This window comes from Leptinotarsa decemlineata, unplaced genomic scaffold (genome assembly GCF_025532065.1).
Source record: "Leptinotarsa decemlineata unplaced genomic scaffold, Ldec_3_MD MMD2_tig00000591_RagTag_RagTag, whole genome shotgun sequence".
In the NCBI taxonomy this organism is placed as follows: domain Eukaryota; kingdom Metazoa; phylum Arthropoda; class Insecta; order Coleoptera; family Chrysomelidae; genus Leptinotarsa; species Leptinotarsa decemlineata.
Genome location: NW_027412552.1, coordinates 1,527,718 through 1,550,553, shown reverse-complemented (window position 1 = coordinate 1,550,553; position 22,836 = coordinate 1,527,718). Strand labels below are relative to the sequence as shown.

The following is a 22,836-nucleotide window of genomic DNA, read 5'->3' as shown; positions in this document are numbered from 1 at the left end:
AGGTTTGACGACGTGGAGCACACTATCATAGCATGTGACAGATGGCACAGAGAAAGAAGTATTTTCGAACAGGAGACTGGAAGGGTTGCGGCCATCGATACCATGGTAAGAGAAATGTTAAATTCCAGAGAGGGCTGGAAAACGGCCGGCACGTTCATCGAAAGAATAATGAAACAAAAAGAGGTAGAAGAGAGAGAACATCAAAGAGAAGAGAGAAGGATACAGGCAGAACAAGGTCTCTAATTATCTATGAAGCATAAGAATTTTTTTGCCGCCCAGCTCTGAGTATGTCCTTCCGGATGGTTCCAGGGATGGGATAGGGCCAGGGGTGGTTTTTGTCGGAGTAGCGCCCGACAGTACTAGGTCTGATAGACTACTATAGGCCAAGGACCTAGTCCTAAGCAGTTTCCACCCTACAGAAAAAAAAAAAAAGGTTATGTTATGTTAGGTTAGGTAAGGTTAGGTTAGGTTAGGTTGATAACACTCGGATATTTTGATTTGAACTGAAAAAATATCTATAAAGTAAGAAAAAGGAGTAACGATGATTCAACTAAAACAAAAAAGGAATATTTTCAAACCAAAAGAAACAATTCATACAATCCTCCAACACCATTGTTGACGATCCGAAAGACGTTGCTAAACTCTTCAATAAATTCTATACAGATGCGCCTAAAAAGATATTGAGCAATACAGTTTCCTGTGACAGGGACTTCAATCATTTTCTGCGTAACGTTACGTTATTTCCAATTTTTTTTTCTCATGCTTTATCAGGAACTGTCGCCAGAGCCTTGAAAATTACAGACTATTCACAGTACCATCAACTTTTTTCAAAATTAAAGATAAATTAATGTCATTTTGTGATGAATGAAATTTTGTACACATGTTCTTGGAGGTTTTAGAAGTAATATAAGATACTTTTTATTAAAAAAGTTGTTTGTCAAAAAAATATCAAATTCTAGCTACTTTGTTGGATAGGTTAGGTTAGTTTAGGTTAGGTTAGTTTAGGTTAGGTTAGATTATATTAGGTTAGGATAGGTTAAGTTTGGTTAGGTTAGGTTAGGTTAGGATAGGTATTAATTTTAAAAAATTGATAATCCCAGACAAGCATTAAAATATAGTTCTCATATTGATTCATGCGAACCCGCGGGTGAAAGCTAGTATGATATAATTTCAAGAAACCAACCTGGATATTTGAACGAAAAATCTACGAAGACAGCGGTGTTTTCTTATTATCAAAAAATGATAGAATATAGAAGGGAATCAGGAATTTCCACTCCCAAGGGGGAAATATAGATGATTTTTTACTCCGTTGCTCGAGGAAATAGACTTCAGTCATATTAAATAACAACTTTTTAGAAAGGGACAACTCGTAGCAATCAGAAATATTGAAGGCGATTTGTATAGCACTAGTTGAAAATTTCTTCACTTTTTCCAATAACCAAAAATGTAATACTTTTCTTTCATTAAATTTTCACAATCTTCATCAAAGACATAAATCTTCAACTCGCCATAATCAAGGACAATTTATGAGCTGTAGAAAATTACTAAAACACAGCCGAAACGCAAGTGGTCACAAGGGCCACATATTGGATCCTTGTAACACTCTAAAGGAAGTTTTAATTCGACTGAAAAATTTTTGCCAAAAAAATTATCCTATCAAATTTGTCTATTTCTAGTCATGTGTGTCGAAATAACCAATGAAACCATCATTACACTGATAACTACCCATGGATAGTTTTCACGGGTAGTTATCACTTATGTCATGACATTGCTAAGCAACCAACACAATAAAGTTGTTTGACATTTCAGTAATTCAATTTATTTCGAAAATGTCACTTCCTCGCTTTGGTGTTCAAAATGATGCGGCAATTGACAAAATCATTGAAGAAAATACACCAAAAAATACTGTCAATAGTAAAAAATACACTTGGAAAATATTTATGGAGTTTTGTGACGCCAGAAAATATGAATTGGATGGAAATCGTACTCTCGAAGAGCTTGCATTAATACTCAAGGATTGGGCGATTAATATGAGAAAAAAGGATAGCACAGAGTTTAAGGAGGCTACTGTTAAAACCGTATGGAATATAACAAGCAAATTATTACAAGAAAAGTATTACAAGGAGTATAATATCATGCTAGACCCCTTTAAAAGTGTTGCATTCAAACAAGCGCGGAATGCACGCGACGCAGCACGAAGAAATTTACAAACAGATCCCACTAAACGCAAAACAAGCTCAGTACCATTAACTTCAAATGAAATGAGTAAAATTATAAACTTTTGGGATGAAAATACCCCTATAGGACTCCTACACAAATTTTATCACATAGCAGCGGTGGAATTGGCTTGGAGAGGTGGTTAAGGTGCTGCTTGCTTAGTTGATTATTTTCATATCAAAAAGGACAACAATGGATCTCCAACTAATAGGATAGAATATAATCCAATTTTCAGTAAAACCTGCCAAGAGGGTTCAAAGAACTGCGCCTCTAGCAAATGGTTAGTTCAAAATAGTGATAACAATGCTTGTCCTGTCAGATTATTCATTAAATTATTATCAAAACGAGGCACAAATATCAAGACAAATAGACTATTTTTAAGGCCAAATCGTCACTGGAAGACAGGAAGCGATAACTGGTATGACAATATGCCTCTGGGTAGAAATATAATCAACGGATGGACGAAATCTTCTGCTGAAGCAATTGGCTTGGATACGAAACAGAGGAAAATAACCAATCACTCTAATAGAGCAACTGCAGTCAGTCAACTAGCTAAGAGTGGAGTTCAAGAACAGCAATTGTTGAAAATTACTGGGCACAATAATGGAAATTCCATAAAACCTTATTTGAATATTGATCAGGAACATCATAACCAAATAATCAATAGTATGCGTGGAAACACCTATGCAGTAACCGAGGCAAATACAGCAAGATCAACGGAATATCATTATACGAATTGTTCTTTTAATAACTGTGTGTTCAATAAATAATTTTGTTCGAATTGCAAAAAATTTTCTCACCGAATATCCCTCGAACATTGATAAATAACTCATAATTTTATCACAACTTCCTCAAGCACGTTATTTTAGGTAACATCCCTCCGCCTTCGGCGTCGGGATGTTACCAAATAACGTGCTTTCGAAAACTGTGATAAAATTATTTCGTTAGTTATCAATGTCCTTGGGATATTATAGCTGATAATTTCCAATTTCAATAGCAGAAAAAACACAAATCTGTCGAGATGATTGCCAAGTTTTTTGCAAATAAATTAGATCTCCGTCCATTTGGCACATCATCGTTAACAGGGCCGTAGTTACTAATTTATATCAACGTTATTTTCATACTTTCACGTAGATTTTTTTTATGAGGAACAAGTATGGAGGAATGAAGAATTGAGAAGAAGTATAATATCACCCTTCACTACACATGCAGGTGGCATGAAACGTTTCAAGCTTCATTGACACTTTAGTCTCATTGATACTCGTACCCTGAACTATCAACAAAACAGTTATTCAGAAATATCTTTGTTTTGAATTATTATCGATACTCTGCACTCATTCGAAGTGAAGTAATAACTTCTTGAGGCATAACATCAATGTTATAGCTCATAAATTAGATGCTGTAAATTACGTGAGAATGTAGCAGAGTATGTTATTTCATTTATGCTTGTATCGTAGACAAACGGAATTCAGAAACCTTCCTTTCTAGGATGCCTCGAATTACATAACTCAAATAAAAATGGAGATGGGCACTCGAATGCCTATGGCCAAAGTTGAAAAATCGATAACACTCATTAAATTACCGTTCCTTGATATAGCAATTAATTATTGATGCTGTGAGTCATCCGTTTCTGATACGCACTTTTTAATTGATTTCACGTTCAGCGATGATATACAGGCTGATTCACGGTGGATGGCACATTAGACGTTTCTGGTGAACCAGACAACGGATCACTTTGAAAATTTAATGGAGGGCATATTCGGACATTCTCTAGCCAACAAAAATATTTTCGACAATGCGGTGTTGCCGCTTCTATTAGAAAGCAGTAGCAACTTTGATTTTTCAAATGGAACACTCTGTATATAATATTATTTTTGGAATCTCCAACAATTGCCCGACAACTTTTCTTGATATTTCCCTATACCTATCTGTTACCGTTTTCGAAATAAAAATTAATTTCAATTTTTTTCTTCGAAAATCATGACTTCTAAAAATGCCGATATCTTTTAGTTAAGAAGTACTATGATATCGAAATTTGGTTTGGAGTTAGGTGATACTTGGACACTTCCCACACGTCAGCCTAATCTCCGTTACTTCAATACAGGGTGGTAAAAAAATACAGTTTTTTCGTTTGCTTGAAAAAGTTGCTGAAATTTGATTATTTTAAATAGAACACCCTGTATATTATTGAAAATTCGGAAAGCTGCTGAAATTTGCTTTCTTTCTATGTATAACATACCTATACCTAACTAGTCAAGTTTCGGACTTATGAACATTTATTTGTGAAAATGTCCCTTCAGAATGGTATTTCCATTCGGTATTTGGTAAGCAGGCCATGATTACTATTTGACAGTAGCGTTGTGACATTCTCCTAATAATATCGATATTTTCGCCACTTCAGAAGTTGCAAATACCTTCAAAACGATGGAACAAAACTATTCAAACGAAGTTCTTATGAATTTGTTTATTATTTTTGGACAGTGTGACAAAATTATCAGCAGAACATGTAGAAAGTTCAGTGAAATGTATCCGAATCTACCGCCAATGAACCTCAAGAAATTTATACGAATTCAGAACAATTTCAATATGTTTGGATAAACTTTAAAAAAGCACCAAGAAACTTGAAATTGGAAATATTGATATGAATAATTATAAAAAAGTAAAACAATCATGTGGAATATTTCAAAATATGTTCGAATCGCTGGCCGTTCACTTCCAAGCACTTTAAAATGCGGGTGTTGACTGCTTTCGTGGTGGCAGATCTGATTTCATTGGGATCCAAATCTTCAAATGTTTGGGCAATCCTTTCTAACAATTCATCTCTCGAACGCACGGGTATTTTGTAAACTTTTTATTCAAACATTCCCCGTAAATAAAAATCTAATGGATTAAGATCGGGTGATCTCGCTGGCCAATTCCATGGTCCCAAGCGCCTCATCCACCGATCGTCAAATAGTCTATCCAGTTCTGCGCTCACTTCTCTTGTGCAATGTGCAGGAGCTCCGTCTAGTTGGTGCCAACAGTTTCGATAATCTTCGAGTGGCAGATTATCCACGAAACTGTCTACAGTATTCTCCAAAATATTCAGGTAGCTTTTGGATGTTATTGACTCCTCGTATATCACGTACCTCAATTTGTTGTCCATCAACATGCAGAAGACATTAAAACTAAATTTTTCTTGAAATCCGGCTTCTTTTGTGACGTGAGGATTTTCACTGGACCAATAATGACGATTTTTTCTATTGAAAATCCCTTCTCTCGAAAATTTCGATTCATCAGTCCAAATAATTTTATTTAAAAAAAGTGGATCTTCTTGAATGCGTGTCAACAACATTTCACAAAATTCTACTCTCTGTTGAGGATCTTGAGGCTTCATTGCTTGAATTTTGGTGAATTTATAATCATGCATTTTATGTCTTCACAAGATTCTTTGAACCGATGAATATTTTATACCCAAATCTTCTTCAGCACTTCTTATCGATGACTCGGGAAATGCGTGAAAATATGCTAAGACATTAATCTGGTTGTCTTCAGAAGTTACGGGTCGAGGCAAGTTTCTTGGTGCTTTTAAAGTTGATCCAAATGCATTGAAATTGTTCTGAATTCGTATAAATTTCTTGAGGTTCATTAGCGGTAGATTCGGATACATTTCATTGAACTTTCTACATGTTCTGCTGATAATTTTGTCACACTGTCCAAAAATAATAAACAAATTCATAAGAACTTCGTTTGAATAGTTTTGTTCCATCGTTTTGAAGGTATTTGCAACTTCTGAAGTGACGAAAATGTCGATATTATTAGGAGAATGTCACAACGCTACTGTCAAATAGTAATCATGGCCTGCTTACCAAATACCGAATGGAAATACCATTCTGAAGGGACATTTTCACAAATAAATGTTCATAAGTCCGAAACTTGACTAGTTAGGTATAGGTATGATATACATAGAAAGGAAGCAAATTTCAGCAGCTTTCCGAATTTTCAATAATATACAGGGTGTTCCATTTGAAATAATCAAATTTCAGCAACTTTTTCAAGCAAACGAAAAAACTGTATTTTTTTACCACCCTGTATTGAAGTAACGGAGATTAGGCTGACGTGTGGGAAGTGTCCAAGTATCACCTAACTCCAAACCAAATTTCGATATCATAGTACTTCTTAACTAAAAGATATCGGCATTTTTAGAAGTCATGATTTTCGAAGAAAAAAATTTAAATTAATTTTTATTTCGAAAACGGTAACAGATAGGTATAGGAAAATATCAAGAAAAGTTGTCGGGCAATTGTTGGAGATTCCAAAAATAATATTGTATACAGAGTGTTCCATTTGAAAAATCAAAGTTGCTACTGCTTTCTAATAGAAGCGGCAACACCGCATTGTCGAAAATATTTTAGTTGGCTAGAGAATGTCCGAATATGCCCTCCATTAAATTTTCAAAGTGATCCGTTGTCTGGTTCACCATAAACGTCTAATGTGCCATCTACCGTGAATCAGCCTGTATATTCAGTTGACCAAGAGGATGGTTTTCTGAAGGCTGTTATGAATCGTAGAAAATATCAAGTGACAACATGCCAGTGCCGAACCTATAAAGTATAAACCCTGACAGGAGTCAGGCGATACTGTTCATCCGGAGGCTGGTACACCTTCAACGGACAAGAGATTCCGTGGACCAACGAAGCGAAATACCTGGGAGTCACCCTCGACGGAAGATTAAGGTTCAGGACACACCTACGGCAGAGAATATAGCAGGGGTGCCTACAATGCTAAATGCGGATTTACTCGGGCGTCATTGAGGCATATTAGGTTGCAAAGCTTAGATGATAGGAAGAAAAAAATGTTGTATAATATATACCTTTTCATCGGTGGGGGAAGCGGCTATAAATTTTTAAATATGTAAAAAATACTGTTGCATGGACATACTCGTATGTCCATGCAATATACTACGTATTTTTAATAATGTTGGTATGTTAATCTGATCGTTTGTATGATGTGGGTGGTTGTACGTAATGGTTAAAAGTGAAAAGAAAAAAAAATTATTCGAGCGCGACAGATTTTCTAAGGGGATGTAAAGTGCAACAAAAAAAGCTCTCATTCAATAATCTGACGATTTTGATCTCACGCAAACTTGCGGCCATTATTATAATGAGCATAAAAATTCACCATTTTGAAATACTCAAGCGCGTCAGATTAAGATATATATGGTTCATATTTGTGTTTTAGACGTGCTGTCTCATAATCTGACGATTATCTACAGGGATTCGCTTAATCTGACAAAAACAATATTTTTTTAAAATTTTCTTTAATTCATTGAACTTAATTAATTGAAAAGCTCAGGAAATAGCATGCAAATAAATAAGTGTATGTTTTTTAAGTAGAATACTTGTATTTATAAGAAAATAATTTTTTTGAAATGCTCAAAAAAATTTTCAAACTTATATATTGTATAAGATTGAAAATATCCTTATATATTGCCTTATATATTGTCCTTATAGGACGAAACTGCAGTAACGTTAGTCACAAATAAAAGTAGTAAAAAACATAGAAAGTTTAATTTTTCTTTTCTGCATTATGATTTCCTACCACGTAGTAACGGCTTAATCATCATCTTCACCTTCATTACGAAGGATTCTCTGTAAACAGCTGTGATGGCGTCATGGCAACAGAATTCAGAGTGGGGATGGAGGGAGAGAATAATAGATAGAGAAAAAGTGAATATAGAATAGAGGAATAGAAACTCGGAGAGGGAAATATAGGTATCACATAGCTGCACGCATTAAACTTTATAGACGAATTTTTGTTATTTCGGCTTGCGGAAATCGTCAGATTATATATTTTTCGTTATCCTTGATTTATTTCCTTCAAAATAAAAAAAATTAGCTACGCTCGAGAATGTCGAAATGACGTTATTTTTTTAAATCTTTGGTGCCCTCCCCTTTCTTTACGTCACTCTCAAATTGTCAGATTACTGGAATATACACTTTTTAACAGGTAATTAACTCACCCTACCTTAATCTTAGGCGCTCGAGAATTTCTGATGATCAATTTTTTTTTTACTAATCTGATCCTTTATCTTTCACAGGCGGCTTTATATATATGGGGCTCATATTTGGTGGAGGTACTTAACCGGGTACAAGGTATCCCCCTGTATATTAATCTGTCGCGCTTCAGTAAATCCCGAAATCCCCGCTTGGGCTTCCCTATTAATAGGGCTGGCGAGAGCCGCCAGACAAAACCTATATTCGGTCGGTAGCTGGTCGGTTCAACGTGGATTCTTTGTTCACTCACTCGAATCGACCGCCGTGTTGGTCGGTGGTTCAAGCCTCAGGCTGAACGATCGATTTTCACTTGCTGTCGTCCAACCCGTGTTGGAAATCACACGTTAAAAAGTAGGACGTCGTTAGTCATTAGCTCGCACAAGTTTCGACTTCTGAGGGTTGTCCTTCGTAGGGGTGCGACAGCTGGTTAGCGGAAAAACAGAATTATAGGTCGCAAAAGCAACATGGGACTCCAAGGTGGAGTTGCTGTTAATAAAGACCGTAATACTACCAATAATCTTGTGTGCCTGCACTGCATGGGGCCAGTGCGCAGCGACATACAGACGAAATGTCCAGACGTTTATGAACTCGTGCGTGCGACTCGCCGTAAACGCTCCGAGATATACAGTGTGTCCGCAAAGTATGGAATAAATTCGATATTTCCAAAACAGAAGGTCGTTTTACAAAAACCTGAAACACGTCGATTTTTAATTTTAATATTCTACATTTTACAACAAAATTCCATTATACAGGGTGATCCATATCAATGTGATGCGTTAACGGTAATTTTTTAAAATGCAACACCCTGTATTTGGTGTCAGTTTTAGATAATCCGTAACGAGCTGATTCAAAAAAGGTATGATACTTGGGGTCTAACGGATAGAATTTGAAAGATGTGCGCCTAGAAAATAAATTTTATTGATATCTAATAAAACATAAATCAATTAATTAATTCATATTTTTTTCTAATGATTAATTTAACAATGGGACACTAATTCAGTAATAAATACATGACTTTATTTTAAATGTTCGAACTGTAGGTAATCCTAGCTGTATTTGACAGTAACCTAAACGTTGTATAAATTCTTGTTTAACTTTGTTTATGGTTTCTTGAGAAATATTGTTTATTTCTGTTCAAATTATCTCTTTTAATTCTTGAATATTTGGTGGTTTCGTTTTATAAACTACATTCTTCAGATGGCCCCGCATAAAGTAATCCAACGGATTCAAGTCTGGCGACCTCGTTGGTCATTCAATATGTCCACGTCTACCAATCCATCGGTTCGTAAACATTAGGTCTTGATACCTTCGAACATCTGCAGCATAATGTGGAGGCGCACCATCCTGTTGAAACCATAAACTTTCATCAAAACTTCCAGGATTAATTCTACTGGAGAATAAGTTAATTAAAGTAGGTACAAGATATCCCCTTAAAAACTGAAGGTATGTTGGCCCGTCGGTCAAAAAAGTAGGGTCCAATGATCCTGTTTCTCACAATTCCAGCCCATACATTTACCTTTTGCGGGTATTGTGAATGATGCTCACGCATCCAGTGGGTTTTTTTTGGCCCAGTACCCACAATTCTGACGGTTGACCCCACCATCTAATGAAAAAGTGGCTTCATCAGAAAAAATTATATTTTTTACGAGGAGGATGGTCTCGGTGACAGTTATCCATCTTACTTACAGTTGACTGCTTTATGCGTCTTTTTGGATATTTTTCATTAAATAAGTTACACATTTCCATCTGAGTTCGCGATCTGACTCTATAGCCAATCATCATAAGTATTTCAATTCTTTGCTTTACCACTCGAATACTACAGAAAATTCACGAATTAATTCAATAACTACTGTCCTATTTAACAGTTACTGAACGTCAATCGAAATAATGACATTTCATTTCATAACAAAAAAACTAGACTCCCAGTTTTTTTAAATTGATAAGAAATACTTGTTAGCACGGTTACCGTCAACTACAGCTAGGACTACAGTTCGCACATTCAAAATAAAGTCATATATTCATTACTGTATCACTTTTCCATTGTTAAATTAATCTTTAGAAAAAATATAAAATAATAAATTAATTTCTACATTTTATCAATAAAATTTATTTTCTAAGCGCACATCTTTCAAATTATGTCCGTTAGACCCCAAGTATCATACCTTCTCGGAATCAGCTCGTTACGGAAACGACCTTTGGTTTTGGAAATATCGAATTCATTCCATACTTTGCGTACACACTGTATATCGAACCGACATATATTCCGGGACCTGGACCTGAACATACAATACGTAGACGCGTATATAAGAGAACACGTGTGATCGACAGAATCCGATCGCACGTTTATTCAGCACTACGCGATCTACACGAAGCATTAAATAGGGATGACCCCAGATTTCGAGAAAGAGATAAACACAAGGAGCCAACCAATCAGAAACCACCCCCGAGAGTCGCTATCAGGCAAAGAACACCCAGCCACCTAATAATCGAAGACAACGCCATCTCCAACCCAGCAGAAAAAGCAGAAGCCTTCCGAAAAACAGTCCTACCAACGCTCACTTCGACAACGAACACCTGAACAACATACACCAGCAAGTCACCACACACCTAGGCAGACACCCAGGACCAATCCCGCTCGACCCAAACTGCCCCCTGCGAGCCCCTATCAGCGAGGACGACATCCTCAAGGCCATCCAACGCGGAAAAACACAGCCCCAGGCCCGGATACAATAAACCGCAGAACTCTAAGGAACCTACCAGACACCATCTTACCATACCTCAGCGATATCCTAAACGCATGCGTAACCCTAGCCTACTTCCTCACGGCCTGGAAACAGGACAACACCATAATGATCCCCAAACCTCACAAAGACCCTACCTATCCCGAATCCTACCGACCAATCAGCCTCCTCAACTGCCTTGACAAGCTACTCGAAAGACTTCTAACTGACAGACTCACCGACTACTTACCACCACACCAACACAGCTTCAGGACCGAACATTCAACACAAAAAGCCCTCATAGAACTACAAACACACATCACACAAAATACAAACGCCTCGTTCGGCACGATAGCAGTCCTACTCGACAAAAGCCTTTGATAAGGTCTGGCACGCCGGCTTGATCTGGAAGCTCACGCAAATACACCTACCACCACACTTCATCAGGTTGATACCTCACAAACAGACAAATACAAGTCAAAATCCACAACACACTCTCCAACCGATTCACAACCAAAGCTGGAGTCCCCCAGGGCTCCATACTAGCTCCCATCCTATTCCTAATATCCGTCCACGACGCCCCCACAACCCAAAAAATACTCCAATACGCCAACGATACCATCCTATATTCCTCTGCATCCAACACCAAAAAACTACAGACACAAACACAGAACATGATAGATGCCTTTACACAATGGTGCAACAAATGGCGCATCCAGATCAACCCGACAAAAACCCAGGCAATCCTTTTCAGGCCCCAAACACATCTAACCGATCCCGGCTTAGTCCCGATAACTTGAACCTCACGCTCCTAGGAGAAAACCTCCAGCTCCAAGACTCGGTGACCTATTTGGGAGTGACCTTCACGAGAACCCTTAATTGGGAAACCGACATCAGAGAAACCCTGGACAGAGTCAGGAAAAGAGCAAACCTCCTGAAAGCCTCGGGGTGAAAACTTGGGAGAAGCAACAGCCAAACACTAATGCACATACATACAACCGATCATGGACTATAAAGCCATGATTTACTGCACAATACCAACACGACTGACAAACCGACTACAAGCCACCGAAAGGAGAATACTCCGAAGCATACACAACCTTCCATACCGATTCCCTTCCAATGAACTATACCAAAAAATAAAGCTTACTCCAATTAACATTAAATTTCTGGAACTCCAAGGAAAATATACCGACAGAACCATAAAAAGCAAGAACACTGACCACACCCTGGAGACCCCGCGGGAGCGCGTGGAGAATCCCAAGGAAAAAACTCCCATTTCCCCCAGCCAGACTACTGGGAGCCCTGGAGGACATACCGGAAAAATTCCAAGACGTCCTAGACGAGTTCCCGCTGGCAATCAGATGAAGATCAGACCACAACCGAGGAATACCCGAACAAGAACACCAGAATCAGAGACGACATCCGACAAGCCACCAAGAAGACCAATACACGAAAGAAAGAAGACCCATGGACAACACAAGACACAGGACAATATAAACTCAAACTAAAATTACTCAAACACTTCCCCAATAACCAAATCTTTATGTAAAAGTAAACGCACAAAACAACACAGCCCCTGAAGAGGCACGAGTCTAAAGCAGGGCACCATAAAATGTAAACAGGCACAAAAACATGTAACAAACCGAAAGATATAATAAACGTATTTGAGTGATTGATTGAACTCACTTTTTTGCAGATTCACCGAAAAACACTTGTTCGCGATCTAAAAACACTTCGGTTAGTTTTTGGGGGCCCCATGGAATAATTTCATTCAAGTGAATTCACGACTGAATAAAAAATTATATTAGGAGGTAAAAGCACCTATAAGCTGGCTTTCGACCGCAGTGGGTCAGATGTCAATCTTGCTGAAGTGCCCATCGGTAAGTTGAGGACCGCTCCGGTCAATTCTGATTGGGATTTTTTTTTCCTGAATAAAGAATCTAAGATATCGAAACCTTTCTTTGTTTCTGTTTGAAAACAAAAGATGGCTTTTCAAATCTTCAAGCACCTTTGACAATTTCGAAGTCGTATCAATGGCCTAAACAAACACAACCGTTCAAGTATCTGATGGTGAAGATCCAATAGCTAATTGGATGCCCCAAGTGAACACCTGCTCAATAATCTGTCTCCTGAACAATAAAAAGACAGAGAAAGCTGATTAGACTTATTCGGGTATTCCGTATAACGAGAAGTGATTACACCTTATAAGATCAAATCGACAGCAATACCTGCACATCGCACATTACTTCTTAGAGTTGGCGCTCGATGACCGAGGGCAACAAATTCTTCGAGTTGTACCCACAAATCAAATTTAATGATGGACTTGCGTAATGGCGAATCGATGGACAAAAATTGGACTCGCCTGCATAAATTATATATTGCAATCGCAAGCAGGTGGAATATGTGGATCTGTTCGATGATGATACTGATATGAGATCTCAGATAAGAAAATATTAAAATCTTGGGGATGTCCACTGGAACTTGATCAGTTGTGGAAGAACTACAGAAGTAAATCAATTAGTATGCAACAAAGTACAAATTGAAAGATGGATAAACAAGCAGAAAAGTTTGTGGAAATTCCTCAAAGTTTATCTCTGAAATTATCTGGGATTTTGTAGCAACAAATTCACAACACAACAAAGTTTTTGTTTCGGGGTTGAACTTAGATGATTTTAATGTATTTCCACGTGTTAAAACCGAAAGTGACCATAAAAATTATATATTAGCTCTTGTTTTCAAGATATAGTATCATTATATTATATATATGTATATTGAGTTTTCAACAAATGAAATATTTCATCACCAACAGTTGGTACACATGTTTGTTTACATAACACCCCTCTCATCAGCTGTTCTTAAGTAGTAAACATAACCTATGTGAGTTTGTCAATTGTACGCACGTGGTTGCTATTGAAATTATCGTGTGAAGTTGATTTTTAAATTAATTTAAGTGCTGATCTGAAATGCCTCGAAAGTGTGTGAATTCTGTCGATAGCTTTTGCTATATATGTGGTGAAATAACATTTAAGGCTCAGAAACGTAAAATGACACCTAGCGTTAAGACAGCCTATGAACATTATTTTGGTGTGAAAGTTGGGGACCAAGATAAATCATGGGCTCCTCATATATGTTGTAATTCTTGTTCCGTCATATTGCGAGAGTGGCTGAAAAATAAAAACCGGGCAATGGCTTTTGCAGTACCTATGGTTTGGCGTGAGCCTACCAATCATACAGACGACTGTTATTTCTGCTTAACTCCTCCAATTAAGCAAGGTTTATCTATGAAGAAAAGAGGAACGGTTAAATACCCTAATCTCCCATCTGCTCTTCGGCCTGTACCACACTCAGACAATTTGCCAGTCCCTTCTCCACCCCAAAACTATGAAATTTTAGAGGAAGGTGATGAAGACTGTTTAGAAGGAGCAACTCATCCTTCTACATCCTATGACCTTGATTTTGAGGTAAGCGATAGGTCTAGTGATCCGCACAGAATTAGTCAAGCAGAGTTGAGTGACCTTATAAGAGATCTTCGCTTGTCTAAGGAAAAGGCTGAGCTGTTAGGGTCAAGACTACAACAGTGGAATCTTCTAAAACATGATGTGAAAATATCTCAGTACAGACAGCGTCAAAAAGATTTGCTTCCTTTTTTTGAGAAAAAAGAAAACCTCGTAGTTTGTTCTGATGTTAATGGTTTGATGGACTGCTTGAATTTGGATCACACTCCATCTGAATGGAGACTGTTTATAGATTCTTCAAAACTAAGCTTAAAAGCTGTACTTCTGCATAATGGAAATCAGCTAACCTCTATTCCTATAGGTCATGCAGTTCACATGAAGGAAACGTATATAAATATGAAAACACTTCTCCAATCAATCAAATATGAACAACACAAATGGCACATCTGTGGTGATCTGAAAGTCATTGCTATACTCCTAGGAATGCAATTAGGGTTCACCAAGTACTGTTGTTTTTTGTGTCTGTGGGACAGTCGGGATAGAAAATCTCACTATAAAAAAATGAACTGGCCTACACGAGACCTAAACCCTAATGAGAAAAATGTAGTTTACGAGCCTCTTGTAGATCCTAAGGATGTTCTCCTTCCCCCATTACATATTAAGTTGGGACTAATGAAAAACTTTGTGAAGGCCATGGACCAGGAAGGACAAGCTTTTAAGTACTTGAGAGCAAAGTTTTCCAGGTTGAGTGATGCTAAAATCAAGGAAGGCATCTTTATTGGGCCTCAAATCCGTGAAATCGTAAATGATCCTGCTTTTGACATGATTTTAACAGGAAATAAAAAAAGAGCCTGGGAAGCCTTTAAGGGGGTTGTACATGGGTTTTTAGGTAACAAAAGAGATGATAACTTCACAGCATTGGTTAAAGAGCTTCTTCAAGCTTACCACCAACTTGGATGCAACATGTCCTTAAAAATTCATTTTCTTCACTCTCATCTTAATTTCTTCCCACAAAACTGTGTAGCTGTGAGTGACGAACATGGAGAAAGATTCCATCAAGACATTGCCTTAATGGAACAGAGATATCAGGGCCGTTGGAATGAAGCAATGCTTGCAGACTACTGCTGGTCTGTGTGTAGGGATGCTCCAGAAGTGTTTTATAAAAGACAACCTAAACGACAGCGATCTTACAATGAATCGGATGGACTTAATTGAAATTTGGTGGTACAAACTTCTTTTATTTGTCAAAACACTAAGAATAATGTTTTTTTTTATTAATTTTGTACTTAAAATATTCTAAAAGAAACATAACAATATTGTTTTGTGTACTTTCACTTTTCACGTATAGTATAACTACTCTTTAAGATTAAGTACTGTGTATCTCAAAAACCAGAGCTAATAAAAATTTTTCATTGTTATTTTCGTTTTTATCACCCCAAAATTAGTAGAAATTGACTAATTTAGTGTAGGAAACATTCAAAAAATATTTTTTTGTTGTGTTGTGATTGATGAATCAATCTGTAGCACATTCATTTGCAAATAGCAGATTCCGGCCGGAAAAATTCTTTTCATCAAATTCAAATCAACACTGAAGTGGGCAACCATTTATGGAGCTGGGAAATTCAATGGGACCCATCAAAGGTCAATACCAAACAAAGGCTCTTGTGATATTGAAGTCAAAGATGTTTTGGGGAAGCCTAAGAACTCATTTTTGCAAGATAATAATATCACATCATAGTTGAAAAATGCTTACCTATAGCACACAGCTTAATTGCATCATGATCATAATTTTTTTTAGATAGTTTGAACACTTCACGTATAGGTTTTTTGAATAAAAAAAAATGAAAATATAGTATTTTGGTTCACAAACATTTTGAGCTGAAATATTTTATAAGTTCTGGCCTTAATGGTTCTCTACGAATGACAGTAATATTGCTATAGAACAGTATCCAGCAAGGACGTTACTTCACCATCCCTTGGGTTTGATAGCCAAAGTTGAAGTGGAGTCGAATAAACACAGTGAAAGTAAACTATCAAGAAAGTATACAACCAATAATATAGAAACACTAAAATCATATCTGCGAAAAGAAGATTGGTCCAGTGTATATACAAGAAATGTTGCTAAAGAAATATTGAGTAACTTTGAAATCTCATTTATGTTTTATTATAACATTAGCTTTCCACTCTCTAAAGCAAGATTTGAATCAAAGAGCGCATCAAAATGGATTAGCCCTGAGGTTACAGCCTTAAAAGATATTTTAATGCTTGCATATGATATACAAAGGCAAAATCCATCTGAACAACATAAAAACATCTATAAAACTTGTAAACAACAACATCAGGAGTCACTATTGGAGGCTAAAAAAGCACATTACCACAGTATATTAAGTAACAGATAATTACAGCAAAACTGTGTGGAAAATCATTAACTCTGGAACAGGTCGAAAAAATAAAATCTTAAATGAACCAGAAAATCTAACAGCTAACCAGATGAATGACTTCTTCATCAATAACATAAGCACAATTCTACTGCACTACCCCAAATCTGATGTTGACCCTATTGCTTTTATGGATAAAAAAATGAACACAAATAGGTCGATATTCTTTAGGCCTGTAACGACATATGAGGTGAGAATAATCATAACCAAGTTGAAAAATAAAAAAATGGAAGATATAAACGGTGTGAATGTTTTAGTCATAAAAAGTGCCATTGAATGTATAACTCAACCCTTAACAGATATTATCAATACCTGTCTAAGTGAAGGCTACTTCCCTCAGCAATTAAAAATTGGTAGAATTCTGCCAATTCATAAAAAAGGTGTTACATCTGAACCAAAAAATTTTCGACAGAGCAATACTGCCAACTTTTTCAAAGATTTTTGAACACATAATTTACGAACAACTAGTAAAATACTTTGATATAAATAATCTTCTGAGTCTTCATCAATTTGGATTTCGGAAAGGAAAATCGACGTCTGATGCAATAAACTTTCTCACAAATAGTATAAAAGACCCCTTTGATAACCAAAAAAAATATTTGAGCGTTTTTACAGATCTTACTTGAGCATTCGACTCGGTAAATCACTCGATTTTATTGGCCAAATTAGATTTCTACGGAGTGAGAGGTATCTGCTTGGATATGATGAAGTCATACCTCAACGAAAGATATCAAATTGTTGATCTAGGAAATACCAAAAGTGAAAAAAGAAAAATATTAAGAGGAGTGCTACAAGGGTCAATATTGGGGCCACTTCTGTTTTTAATATATATATATATATATATATATATATATATATATATATATATATATATATATATATATATATATATATATATATATATATATATATATATATATATATATATATATCAACGACCTACCCCACGTGATGAACTCGTCAGTCATAGAAACTATATTGTATGCAGATGATGCAACCTTGGGCAAAAAAATATATAAAATAGATGATCCTCATATGATCCATATTGACATATTAGAGAAAGCTCGATCATGGTTCACACCAAATGACTTGATTCTCAATGAACAAAAAACAGAAACTCTAACTTTTGAAACAATTTGCTTGAATCGAGATAACAAAAATTCTACCAAATTTTTGGGAGTACAAATAGATTCCAACCTGAAATGGATAGACCACATAAATAACATGTGTAGTAAACTTAGTAAGACGGTTTTTGCTATCAGAAGAATCAAAAAATAGTAAATCAAAGTGCGGCACTTGCAACATATCATTCTCTTTTTCATTCAGTCCTTAGGTATGGTATAATCAATTGGAATAATGCATCAAAGGTACATCTTAATAGAATATTTGCCATTCAAAAATCTGCAGTAAGAAGCATAATCGCTGCCAATTATGATGAAAAGTGTCGACCAATATTTGTGAAACTTAAAATAATGACCCTATATTCAGTTATTGTCTATGAAAATCTGCTTCTTGTTTAACAAAACTTTTTGAATAAAGTTGCTCACAAGGATATACACCAACATGATACAAGAAATAAATCAAACCTTGTTCCTACATCTAATAGGTTGAAAAGAACAGATAAAATAGGAATTGAGCTGTACAATGCCTTATCTGTCGAATTTCGTAACTTGCCATTTAGAAGATTTAAAAACTTATTGAAGAAAATATCAACCAAACATCTTTTATATGAAATTGATCAATTTTTTGAAGTTATCTAAGAAGAAAGAGACACTTTTGTGGCCACCTCCCGAACTTTTACTCAACTTTGAATATATATAATACGTTAGCTATGTGTTTATAATTTGTAAAAGCTCATGGCTTTACATTTAAGTCAATTCTTACAAGATTGGAATTTTATCTTGTTAATTTGTATTTTTTTTTGTGAATCTAATTTATCTACACGCATTTTTTAAAAACTATATTGACAAATCTTACCCTCTCAAACCTATTTTAGAAATTGTATTGACGTGTCTAAAAACTGTGTGTTTCTTGAGACTAATAAATAGTATTATTATAATAGATCAGAAAGATATGTAGGTACTACAAGCCGAGTTGGACCTATTAGCCTATAATAATAATAATATGTTTATTTGTCAATTGTTCACATGCTAATTTACATCGATTATAGTATATATAATATACAAATAAACACAAATAAACACCAACACAGAACATCGCGAAAGCAGAGCTTGTATGCGATGAGACTGCCAAAATTTTCGATTAAAAAATATACGTATTTTATGAAATAAACTATAGCAACAAACAAAAAAGAAATACAGAAGAAATAATCTAAACAGTAAATAAAACTTTTGTATGTAGTAGTTAATAAAAATAATAATAAACAAAAAGAACTACAAACCATTGCAAACAACAGGATTTGCCAATACAAAAAAAGAACAACATACCATGTTACTAGGACGTCAGGCTCTTAGTAACAAATTAATTTGATGTCGTTCGTCCAAAACGAATTTTTTCATTAATTTTTTAAATTTTTTAAAATGTTCTGCCTGTCGAATGGACTCCGAAAGTATATTATAGGCTCGACTAGCTGAATGCAAATGACTTCGATGACCAATTGTTTTGAGTGTCAGGTCTGTTTTGATCAATTTTTTTACTTTATTTCTAGTGTTATGTACGTGGTCTATATAATCGTGACGTTTATGTTTATATTGAAAATACACTAACTGTATGTAGTACAACTGACTAATATCAAATATTTTAGCCTCTTGATAAAGAAGGTTTGTAGGATACAACATGTCTCTTTTAAATATTATTTTTAGGAATCTTTTTTGTAGAGTCTCAAGTTTGGACAAATGACAGTTTGCGGCTCCACCCCATCTCAATATTCCGTAATTTAGCCTAGATTCAACCAGAGAGTAATATACAATCTTTATCACAGGTATGTCTAAGTATCAGTTCAGAAATTTTATTTTATATAGCATAAGCCTTAATGTTTTAATTACATTTTGTATATGTATATTCCATTCCATAGTATCGTCAATTGATATACCTAAATATTTTATATATCTAACTCTATTTATTTCTATTATTTTATTGTTGACATGTAACTGTACAACATTAAAATCTGGTAAACCATTTTCATAACAACTAAATGGAACAAAGCACGTTTTTGAGTAATTAACAGTTAATAAATTATAATCAAACCAGTCTATAATGTGAATAAAATCTTGATTAATTTTTTGTTGTAGGTCAGCCCATGACTCACTCTGATAAAAAACAGCCGTGTCATCTGCAAAACTAATAATGGAACCTTCAGTATTCAAGGTAAGTAAATGATTAATATAAATGGTGAACAGAGTCGGCCCTAGAACTGTACCTTGCGGCACACCATATGTTATTAAATTTTCTTCACTTAGTTCATCATTTATTTTGACTTTTTGCTTTCTTCCAGCTAAATAGCTTACCATCAAATTATAAACACTGCCCCTGAAACCTAAATCCTGTAAAGTTTCCAACATGCTATTATGAGACACTACTATGCGATAGTAGTTTCACTTTTTCCAAAATAAACTACCTATTCGTCTGATGTCATCCTACAACCCTAAAAATAACTTTCAATGAAAGCAAACTCAACAAAAAAAAGCTAGGATTATCGAACTTCTGGGGACTTGTCAAAGACTTACCTCTGAAGAGGGAACGGAATGGTTTATCTATCAGAAACCGGGCGCTTTGTGGTTCGATTAGGCAGAAACCTAGAATCTCCAGGGCTAATTTACAAGATAGCCAGAATGTGATTTCCACTCAATTCAGACCGTCGATTTTTGGATTTTCTTCCTGAATTTTCGCTGGCGCGAGTGGCTAGCTCCTTCAGAGGTTTATAAATCCTGAGTTATCTTCCCAGAACAACCACCAGAATGCGTATCAAACCGGCAAATCGACAGAGTTAGCATTAAACGACCTTGTAGAGAAAATCTCCCAATCCCTTGACAACAAGGAGATTGCGCGGTTGCTTAAATTCTCGATATTGAAGGAGCATTTGCCAATGCACCTAACCTAACTCAACCTAACTTAACCTAACCTAACTTAACCTAAATCTATAGGATCATCTGTGGCTAGGAAAGGTATAGAATCGACCATAACTAGCCGAATCTATGCCATGCTGGTAAACAGAACTGCAACTACGACTCTACAAGGCGAAGCTATCAGGTTTAGCGTTCCCAGAGGCTGTACACAAGGTGAGGTACTATCTCCCCTTCTGTGGTAGCTCCTGATGGATAGTCTGCTTGATGCCCTCGACAGAAGAAAAGTTGATCTGCAAGCTTATGCAGATGACCTTGTCACCTTGACAAGATCCACGTCGAAATGGGTAGCTTGTTATATCCTCCAAAGCAAGATGGACGTTGTTCACAGTTGGTGCCTGAGGGAGCAGATGTCTGTCAATTCCAGCAAAACTATGATAACCCCCTTCACCAGGAGAAGAAAATTCGACGATCTAACGCCACTTTCCCTCAATGATGAGGTCATTCCATTTGGAACGAAGGTGAAACATCTTGGGATTATCCTTGATAAAAACTCTCCTGGAACGCTCACTTGGAAAAAGTTTTTCCCAAAGCCAGACTGTCTCTATGGACATGTCGAAGGATTCGTGGCAAAACTTGGGGTTTGGGTCCCAAACAAATCAATTGGATTTATGTTGATGATTGTCAGACCAATGATCACTTATGGTGCAATTGCCTGGTGGCCCAAGGCTTTACAGAAAACGGCCCAAGCGAAGCTCTCTGGCTTACAGAGACAGGCTTGTCTGGCCATTAGTGGTGCCATCAGTACCACCTCGTCAGCGGCCATAGAGATCCTTCTAGATCTACCTTGTCTTCACATTTTTCTGGAGAGAGAGAGGCTAGATGGACTGCATATAGACTTGTGCACATTGCCAATTGCACTAAACGATTGTTGGTTGACACTGGAAGTCACGGCATTCTACTTCCTACTGTCAACTACGAACTGCTTTATAAAGTACTGTTCCCGAGTAGAGAGGACTGGATCCTCCGGAAGAAGGAAATATTAGGAGCAGATAGTTGTTGTGTGTTCGTATTGGATACTTTTTACTGGCTGAAGAGTTATAAAATTAAATTTGAAGTTTCAAGAAATAGAAACCGGAGAATGCGGGGATGGTTATCGCCGTCATGTCATCAATATTCAGTTCAGGAACTGATCGCGATTTGAGTGTTGAAATTTTGTTGACTGTTTAGAATGTGGCATCCTTAGACAAGTAATGGTAATGACGAGTGTAATAACAACGCCTTGTATCAAAACTCATAAATCGATTTCATGTGTACGAGTTATGAAAGAGTTCCCAGGAACTAATCATCGGTGGCCGTGAAAGACCCGCCTCATTAGTGTTTCGAATCCTCAACGGTATCGTCCATCGCGCTTGCAGGATTTCCAGAAAAACAATTGTTGATTTAATTATCGAACTGCGAGAAATACGCTGACACGAGGTGTGACGTGGCATTTACTGTTTTTTTTTGCCAAGCGATGGCTTCAGCTGGCATAATGAAAAGAAATCGCTGAAATGCAGCGCACTCTGTATGGTAATATGGCAAAGGTAGAAAAATTCAATGGGTGGTAATTAAAGTCAAGTCCGCAGGTTGTTGACGTTCTACGCCTGATTCTGTGGGCAGAAACGACCTCGAGGAATCTGTCATAACTTGATGGTCGCTAAGACATCATGATATAAAATGAAAAAATGATAATAATAGTTTGTGTTCTGTATTGGATTATAGAGAACTGAGCTTTTTTCTGGCTATAAAATCGTTCGAATTCTGCCTGTACCTAAAAAAGAACAAGAAAAAATTCTTCAGAATATAAACCATCGGGATGATGTTTCTGTATGGATGAAACGTTTTTGAAGCGCAATGATATTTTTTAAGGAATGACTAACACGTTCACAAAATTTAATATCCTT

General features: G+C 36.4%; 1 protein-coding gene and 1 long non-coding RNA gene across 2 annotated transcripts in view; one reads left to right on the top strand and one right to left on the bottom strand.

The window, feature by feature from the left end:
- Positions 1–22,836, bottom strand: part of sha (shavenoid) — a 228,216-nt gene that overhangs the window by 78,748 nt on the left and 126,632 nt on the right. The window lies entirely within an intron of this gene.
- Positions 1,592–2,996, top strand: LOC141481985 (uncharacterized). The gene is made up of 2 exons (XR_012465279.1): positions 1,592–2,497; positions 2,600–2,996. It is a non-coding gene; the product is annotated as an uncharacterized lncRNA (long non-coding RNA).